This window comes from Peromyscus eremicus, chromosome 1 (assembly GCF_949786415.1).
Source record: "Peromyscus eremicus chromosome 1, PerEre_H2_v1, whole genome shotgun sequence".
NCBI classification, from domain to species: Eukaryota; Metazoa; Chordata; class Mammalia; order Rodentia; family Cricetidae; genus Peromyscus; species Peromyscus eremicus.
In genome coordinates this window covers 7,101,474-7,110,621 of record NC_081416.1, presented here as the reverse complement: position 1 = coordinate 7,110,621, position 9,148 = coordinate 7,101,474, and the positions used below count along the sequence as shown (strand labels likewise).

The window sequence follows — 9,148 nt, the reverse complement described above, 5'->3', positions numbered from 1 at the left end:
TGGCAGGCTTCTTGCTAACTGTTCTTATAGCTTAAATTAATCCATTTCCTTTAATCTATACCTTGCCACATGGCTCGTGGCTTACCGGCATCTTCACAAGCTGTTTCTCATTGTGGCGGCTGGCAGTGTCTCTCTTACTCAGCCTTCCACTTCCCAGCTTTATTCTCCTCCTTGCCCCGCCTATACTTCCTGCCTAGCCAACGGCCAATCAGTGTTTTATTGATTAATTAGCAACACATTTGCCATACATCCCACAGCAACACTTTCTCTTGTTCTTCCCATGTCCTCCATCATGTCATGGTGTTGATTAAGGCCTTCACCAGATGTAACTACTTGATCGTGAGATTTCATTCTCTAAAGCTATAAAGTAAGCAAATCTTTTTTCTTCATTATTCAACCTCCAGTGTCTACTATCTATTATATTCTCTTTACTATTTCCATACCAACAGAAAAAAATTAACTAAGACATTGAATGAATATCAGTAAATTGATGCATAAGATGAATGTATTTTTTTCTGATTGCTAGGAATGGATCATGTGGTTCAGAGATCTTGCCATTTTTCTCAAGATCCCAAGATTCACAGGAAAAGAAAGTAGTAGAGCAAGATGATTCTCCTTCCCTCACTCTTCATATTCTACCAGCCCAGAGAGCTCAGAGAGCTGTCCTGTTCAGTTCTCACTCAGCAGTCAGGACTCAAGTTTAGTATTCAGCCTCAGGTCTCTTCTTCAGGGTCGGATCATTAATCATGGGCAGAGCTGAAATTGGAATCCTTTCAAGTGTTTGTTGGCAGGTTGTTTGTCCAAGGCTAATGTGTTAATTAGGTCACTACCACTTACCAAACAGCCTGAAGATCCCATTGGCTGAACACAGGACGATTGTTACAACCACGTTTAGAATACACAACTTTCTTTCATTATTCTCTTCAAAAAAGTAAATCCCAGCATGCCTTTCTCAAAGTCTGCAATTATATATTTTGTATTTATTCATTAAGTAGGGAGGGAAAGTGATTAGGAACAATCTTTTTTAACAGACTATCTTTTAAAAGACTAGCTATTATTCTTCAACAATTTCATACATGTAAACAATGACTCTTGATCATATGTACCCCAACTCCCTCTTTACTTCTCAGCAGCCCCTAAGTCCTCCCACACCTCTCAGGTACTCCTAACATGCTCATTTCACCATTCATATCCTCTCTTTTTCATTAATAACTCACTGAGTCCAATCACTGCTGTCTGCTGGCATGCTGGCTGATAACATGAACTTGATCTTATATAGGTAATCATAGCTGCAATGAGTTCATGAGTACACTGGTGACACCGTGTCCTGAAGATAGCATTTCACAGCATCCCTCCACATCCTCTGGCTCTTTCTTTTTATTTTCTGCCTCTTTTCTTGATGCTTCCTAAGTGTTTGGAGAGAGCATTGATAATAATCCTATTTAAAGCTTGAACAGCCAATACTCAGTGTCAGCACATGGATCAATTATGAGCCTCTGCATTAACTGCTGACTGCTGCCCACTGCAGAGAGAAGCTTCTCTGGCCAAGGAGATAATTATAAATATTTAGCAGGCAGTTTGACAACATGTCCCTTAGCAAAACAACAACACTAGGATCCTCTATAGGGTCTATAACCTCCTGAGCCATGGGCTTTTAACCAAGTTTACAGTGCAAGGCCTGATTTTTTTTCCTGTTGACCAATACAAAATCAGTTGCTTACCCCCATAACCTTTATGCCACTATTACACCAGTAGACACATATTTCTGGATAGGCTGATATTGTAGAACACAGAGTGAGCTGTAGAGATACCATCAAAGTGTGTCCTCTTACAACAAACTGCATGGCAGCTTCTATTACCCTGAAAACTAGTCAGCAGGTAGGATATTTTAAGTCAGTTATGTAGATGTCACCAACCTTCTTATTAAATAAGAAACACAGAACCAATGCAAAGAAGAAAGCTAAGAGATCAGAGCTAAGAGCTAAAACCTTACCCTTCCTCCTGCAGTGGTCCTACCTCTCTGAACCAGAGCTACTTTCTGTGTTAAAGTCCTTATATAGAACTTCTGTTCTGCCTTCTCATTGGTTGTAAACCCAACCACATGACCACCTTGTCACAGCCTGTCTGTATAGACCTCCAGGTTTTCCATGATTGGTATTGAGATTAAAGGCATGTGTGTCCAATACTGGCTGTATCCCTGAACACACAGAGACTTACCTAGCTCTGCCTACCAAGTGCTGGGATTACAAGCGTATGCCACCACTGCCCTGCTTTCCTATGGCTTGCTAATAGCTCTGACCCTGGGCAACTTTACTTATTAACATACAAATAACATTTTAATACAAATAAAATATCACCATACAGTTACATCTTGACTTCTCTATGCCCTACAATTAAAGCTTGCTGTGTATTCAGTAATAAAGTCTTATCATCTAGGTCTGGTGGGAAATCAAGAGCAGTGGCAATACCTGTATTGTTTAAAAGGTGTTTCTGAGCCCTCGCTGACAAATAATTTGTGGAGAGGTGCTGTGGAATGTCATTCTGTATGCTGTGAATGTGTGTTACTATGATTGGTTGATAAATAAAATGTTGATTGGCCAGTAGCCAGGCAGAACATATAGGTGGGATAAGCAGCCAAGGAGAATTCTGGGAAGAGGAAGGCTGAGTCAGGAGTCACCAGCCAGACACAGAGGAAGCAAGATGACAAGACAGAACTGAGAAAAGGTACCAAGCCATGTGGCTAAACATAGATAAGAATTATGGGTTAATTTAAGTGAAAGAGATAGTCAGTATTAAGCCTGAGCTAATGGCCGAGCACTTATAATTAATATATGCCTCTGTGTGTTTACTTGGGGGATGCAAGTGGGAGAGATTTGCTTTGACTGCAGGCCGGCTAGCTGGAATACAGAAAAACTTCCAACTACAGGGAGGTATCTGATTCCTGGTACTGGGATTTTTCTTTGGCTTTGATGCCATACAAAATAGGACAGAGAATAAGAGACTGCATAGTGATATTACCCAATGGGACATCTATATCATAGCCCCTTCTCTGAAGGCCCAGGATCATTGTGGAAAGGGGGTGGGGCAGAAAGATTGTAAGAGACAGAGGAGACTGATGACTATAGAAAAACAGTGGGTCTGGGATACAACAGCAGCTACACATATGAGCTGATAGTGCCTATGGTTATATCCCCAAGACTTGTACAAGGCAGAGCTAGACAAATTTCCAGAATGAATATGGGAGCTGATTATGAAATTCCACTCCTACCCATGGAGCTATTTGGCAACTGATGGCTGCTGGGAAAGAGAAAGAGAGAGGATTGATTTTCTTTGGTGACTGTACACTGAGAAGCTACCCATGCTCTAGAGTATAGCTCTACACCCAAGCATGTACTGGCAGCTCCAAGTGGACTCTGTGGGTTAAAGAAAATAATAAGAGAACACATGAAATTGTAAGGGAATACTGGTGATAGGGAAAGTTGGAGGAAAGGGAATAGGGATAGAACTGACAAAAGCATATATACAGGTATGGAATTCCAAAATCAACAAAAATAAATAAAAAATGCAAAGAGTCAATTGCAATGAATAAACAATTGGCAAGAGTGGTGATATGGTAAGCAATGGGCTTGTGAAATGGCATTTAACTTTACTATCAAAAGAATAATGACCACAAATATTGGTGAGAATCCAAGCAATGGCTCCCTGGTTGCCTAAGATCTGAGGTTCATCTGATAAATTACAGCATACACAACCGCTCAATATATATGACCCAAAAGTTAATAGTATATGGTCCACTATTTACATTTACAAATGTATTTTAAAAGGTTTGAATATGATGGTGTTAGAATAGGCATTCATTGTAATATATTATAACATATATAATGCGTATAAATACATATGTAAACATATTGAAGCACCCAGGTATATATAGTTAATGGAAAGATTAAATAAAGTGTTTTGTAAATCAGAGAAAATGCACAGCTGTTACAAAATATATACCCATGTGTATGTCAATTATAGACATTAAAACTATAATGATAATGAATAAGCCAAGTACAATAATGACTCAGTGAAGTATTATTTAGAGAAAATTTAAAATCATTAAAATTACACAGATAGATCATAGAGTTATACCAATGCTTTCTGAATTATTTTAAAATGTAATAAATTGGTACACATTGAGCTTACAGTAATTAATATCTATGGGGTAAAGAGATAATTGAACTGAAGAGTAGGGCTTAAAGGACCTTCAGATATTTAAAGAAACAGTAACTCAGTGAACCATATGTGGCAATAAAATATACCTCTGTAATAAATTTCTTCCTGACTAAAAAATATATGTTTGTTTATGTTCTTGTGTATATAACATATAGAATTTAAACCATAAGCAACTCCAAGTTCCCAAGGGAAAAATGAAGGCAGACAAGCTGCTAGCAGATACTGAAAACTATTTAGAACTTATAGCAATTAAACATGTTGTATTTGCACAGAAATGTCCTAAAAAATTCAATAGAACCAAACAGAGAAGCCTGGAAAAAAAGGCTTTCTAATATGTCTGAATTTAATAAGTTATGGAGGCAACATCAGAAGCCAAGACATAAAAAATATTAGTCAATAAATAGTGGTGAAATGAGGTAACAAATTTTCCAAGATTATATCTTTATAACAAACAAGAACATTCTGTCAATATGGATTAGTGACAATATATTATGGACAGAAGAAAATGTGCAGAAATCAAACCTGATTTTGAGGCATGGTTAGATTTTCTAAGGACAATAAAGCTCACAAAGAAGAGAAAGACTAAATGGGATCATTTAAAACATAAAGAGTCTGTGCTTTGACCAAATGGCAGAAAATCTTCTAAAAAGAAATATTTGCATTGTGTACAATAAATGGTTGAATTTTTAAAAATTAGAAATTGTACATGAGGACTGTATCTATATAATTCCCTCCCCTCAAACTCCCCCAATGCCCCACACCCACATTCATAACCTCTTCTTTAATTATTTTATATATGTGTGTGTGTGTATGTGTGCATGTATGTATATATATATATGTGTGTGTGTGTGTGTGTGTGTGTGTGTGTGTGTGTGTGTGTGTATGTATGTTTGCACACATGTATAAAAAACCTACTGAGTCCATATAGCATTTTTTTATGTTCATGTCTTCAGGGTGAATTTAGGATGTTATCCTACAGAGAAGCTCATCTCTGAAGGAAATGAATTCTTTCTTTCTCAGCAATCATTGACCACCTGTAGTTCTTTGGCATTTATCAGTCAATAAGAAAAATAGAGATGATCAACTATAAAAATGGAATAAAGAAATAAATTATTTATAAAAGAAAATATTGGTGTGCAGCAGATATAGAGTCAGATTTATTAGTCATTAAAATGCATATTTAATAATTATTGACATTTTTAGTTCTTTAAGACAGCATTTTTTCCAAAATGTTTTTGTTAACTTTATTTTATATATATATATATATATATATATATATATATATATATATATATATATATATGTATATATATATATGTTTTATTTGCATCTATGTATGCACAGTAAGTACATGCCTTGTCAGAAAAGATCACTGGAACTAATTAACAAATGGTTGTGATCTCCCATGTGGGTGCTGGGAACTGTATCCTCTGAAAAATTATCAAGTGCTTTAAACTGTGGAGCCATCTTTCCAGCCCAAGTGATTTTTAAAAATTAAGATATTCATCATTGACAAGAGTATCAGTAGATAACACACACCTACACTATTTAAATGGGTTATATGGCAACTCCCCAGAGGACTAATAGTCAAGAAGTTATACAATTCCGTGGTTACCCCATACATTTTTACCTAATGATTCCAATTCTAGATTTTCCCTAAAAATAATAATGATATACACAAAATAATGTCTTCAAATACATATGGAGCTTTGTATGAGAAGAATTATGAAAAATTAGATGCCAACCAATGCAGTGGCTTAAATGAAATAGAAACAGTCTTGAAAGACACAATTTAAAACTATTGACTAAATGTGTGAATATTCATTTAAGAACTAAATTTATTAAAGAATTAAACTAAAATCTTGCTAGAGAGCTGTTAAGATGGTTGAGTGGATCGGGAGGTGCCAAGTCGGACAACCTGAGTTCAAGTCCTGGGACCACATGGTCAAAGGAGAGAACAAACTTCTGTAAATTGTCCTGACTTCCACATGCATGGCGTGGGTCACTGGTGCACACATGCACACACATACACACTCACATGTACACATCCACTCACAGGTATGCGCATGCACACACACACATACACACTAAATAAATGAATACAACTTGCCAGACTAAAAAGGAACTTCTGGACGTTTTGAGGTTGTAGATACAGAAAAGCAAACAAGGATTAGGTGTGTAGCAAAGCTGGAAGTCAAGTGGAAGACTCCAGGTGACAAATGAGGGAGAATGCAAGGTGTACACAGGTGTGAGATACCGGGTTCCTGGAACAAGTGCTTTGAGTATGAATATGAGAACAGGCCTCATGAACTCTACCCTGACTTCTGGAGTCATGTTGAACTTTTGGTTTTCTGGAAACAGTGTTTGAAGGAACAGGAAAACTTCTAGACAACTTGGGGTCACAATCCTAGCACTTTTTTCACAACCCTCCCACTCAAATGCAAGCTGGCCCTAACCAGTTCCTTGCTGCTGTTTCTAATGAAAACATTAAAGGATTAAGGAGAGTTAGTCCATATGCCTGTTCTCCAACAATGTTCAGAAAACAAAAATCACTTCAAGTATTCTTGGAGAATTGAAGGAAGCATCTGAGAATTTTAAAAATCCACAGACAACAAAACACCAAAGTATCTACTTCACAGTATTCACTAGACATAAGGAGTAAGAATTATATTTCTAAAAGTCAGATCAGTTGTCACCAAAATCTCTCTTTCTCTCCTCTCCTCCTATCCCTACCCATCCTGCCCCCTTCCTTCCTTCCTTTCTCTCTCTCTCTCTCTCTCTCTCTCTCTCTCTCTCTCTCTCTCTCTCTCTCTCTCTCTTTCTCTCTCCCTCCCTCTCACTCTCTCCTCTCTCTCTCACTCTCTTCTTTCTCTCTCTTTTTCTATCTGTCTGTCTGTCTCTCTTATCTCTCTCTCTTTTTCTATCTGTCTGTCTGTCTGTCTGTCTGTCTGTCTGTCTCTCTCTCTCTCTCTCTCTCTCTCACACACACACACACACACTTAAGACAGAAATGTGATTATTTAATGATTTCTTGATCACTGGAGGGGAAAACTGGCATGAAATGTGTTGAGGGTAAGGGGCTTGAACTGCCAATCTTGAAAGTGACAAAAAAGACAAACTGATTGTGATGAACACACTGTAATGGGCGTTTGACCACAACGGGGTTGCCTGACAGCCTCTTGACGTCCTAACTCTTGCCCCATTTTCTGGGAGCCATCTGAGCCCCTTAGAATTGTCACATGCCCAGAGAGTTGAGGACTCACTTCCTAAAACACAACAGAAACTGCTACTTTTGAATCCTGTGCTGAGTGAGAGCTCAGAGCTTCAGTGTATTCTGTTAAGAAATATGTAGTGCCTCGTGAATGCAAACATGGAGTGGGCTCATTACAAGAAAGTGATGTGTCCAAAGGCAGAAATCGATAAAAGCTTCACATCTCTGTTTTTCCTCTAAAAGCAAACCTACAAACATGTCAAGGATCAATCCTGAGCATCTGAGTCCAGGGGGAGTATTGCTTTTCTAAAGGGTGATGTTCAGGCTGCCAAGGCAGCTTCCCCGGCAGTGGGAGAGCTGGTTTCCACTCTCTCTCTTGCTTTCCCTCAAGGGAAATACTCTCCAAACTTCCCCAAGTGTCTTAAGAGAGAACAGTGGCTGCATCTCAATCCAAACTGCACTCCAGTGCCAGGGACTTCTAAGCCTGAATTCTAGACAAAACAAAAGAGAGACAGATAGATCCAGTTTGGGGACAGCCAAGGATTTTTCTTGCCTCTTGATAATTTGACCCATGACACTGATGACAGAAACCAAGATAAGTAGAAAATGAAGCACTTATCTATGGGTGTCAAACAATGTCACATCACAACAAAAGGATTTGTCAAGGCACATTTGAGCCTTCTCACCTGATCTGGACAACTGTTACAATCCTCTCTGCTGCATATGCACACCCTTTAAGGCCCTGTAGTCGGAAGGTTTCCTGTGTCCCACCCAGTCTTCAGCCCCAAGTAAACACACAGAGGCTTATATTACTTACAAACTGTATGGCCTAATGACTCAGGCTTCTCACCAGTTAGCTCTTACAACTTAACTCAGCCCATTTCTATTAATCTATGCATTGCCACATGGCTTACTGGTACTTTCACATCTCCTGGCTGTGACTTGCAGCATCCCCACACTCTCCTTTCTTCTCTCTCTTCAGTTTGAATGTCCACCTAATCTTATTCTGCCTCACTATTGGCCAAACAGCTTTATTTATCAACCAGTCAAAACAATACATATTCACAGCGTACAGAAAGACATCCCACAACAAGGCCCCAGCCTTGTAACACCTTCCTACATATGGGTTCCTCAAAATGGGGAAATGATGTGTGTAGGCTGTCTTTGCATCATCAAATATCCAGACAGTACAGAATGGCATAACATTGTCAGCACTAATATGTTTTGAAAAATATGTAAGTAGATTTGCTGTGGGATGGTCTGTATGTCAAATTGCTCTGATTGATCAATAAATAAAACACTGATTGGCCAGTGGCCAGGCAGGAAGTATAGGCGGGACTAACAGAGAGGAGAACAGAGAAAACAGGAAGGCGGAGGGAGACACTGCCAGCAGCCACCATGACAAGCAGCATGTGAAGATGCTCGTAAGCCACGAGCCATGTGGCAAGGTACAGATTTATAGAAATGAGTTAATTTAAACTATAAGAACAGTTAGCAAGAAGCCTGCCATGGCCATACAGTTTGTAAGCAATATAAGTCTCTGTGTTTACTTGGTTGGGTCTGAGCGGCTGTGGGACTGGCAAGTGACAGAGATTTGTCCTGACTGTGGGCAAGGCAGGAAAACTCTAGCTACATAGATTTATCTCCTAAAAGCACAATTTTTATTATCTTGTATTTTGCTGAGAATACATCCTTATCCCCATTATCTGATAAATCCAT

General features: G+C 38.7%; 1 long non-coding RNA gene across 1 annotated transcript; it reads right to left on the bottom strand.

Moving 5' to 3' along the window:
* Window positions 1-528: 528 nt before the first annotated feature.
* Window positions 529-1,401, bottom strand: LOC131895489 (uncharacterized). The gene is made up of 3 exons (XR_009375197.1): window positions 1,218-1,401; window positions 838-959; window positions 529-756 (listed from the first exon to the last, which is right to left on the bottom strand). It is a non-coding gene; the product is annotated as an uncharacterized LOC131895489 (long non-coding RNA).
* Window positions 1,402-9,148: the final 7,747 nt, after the last annotated feature.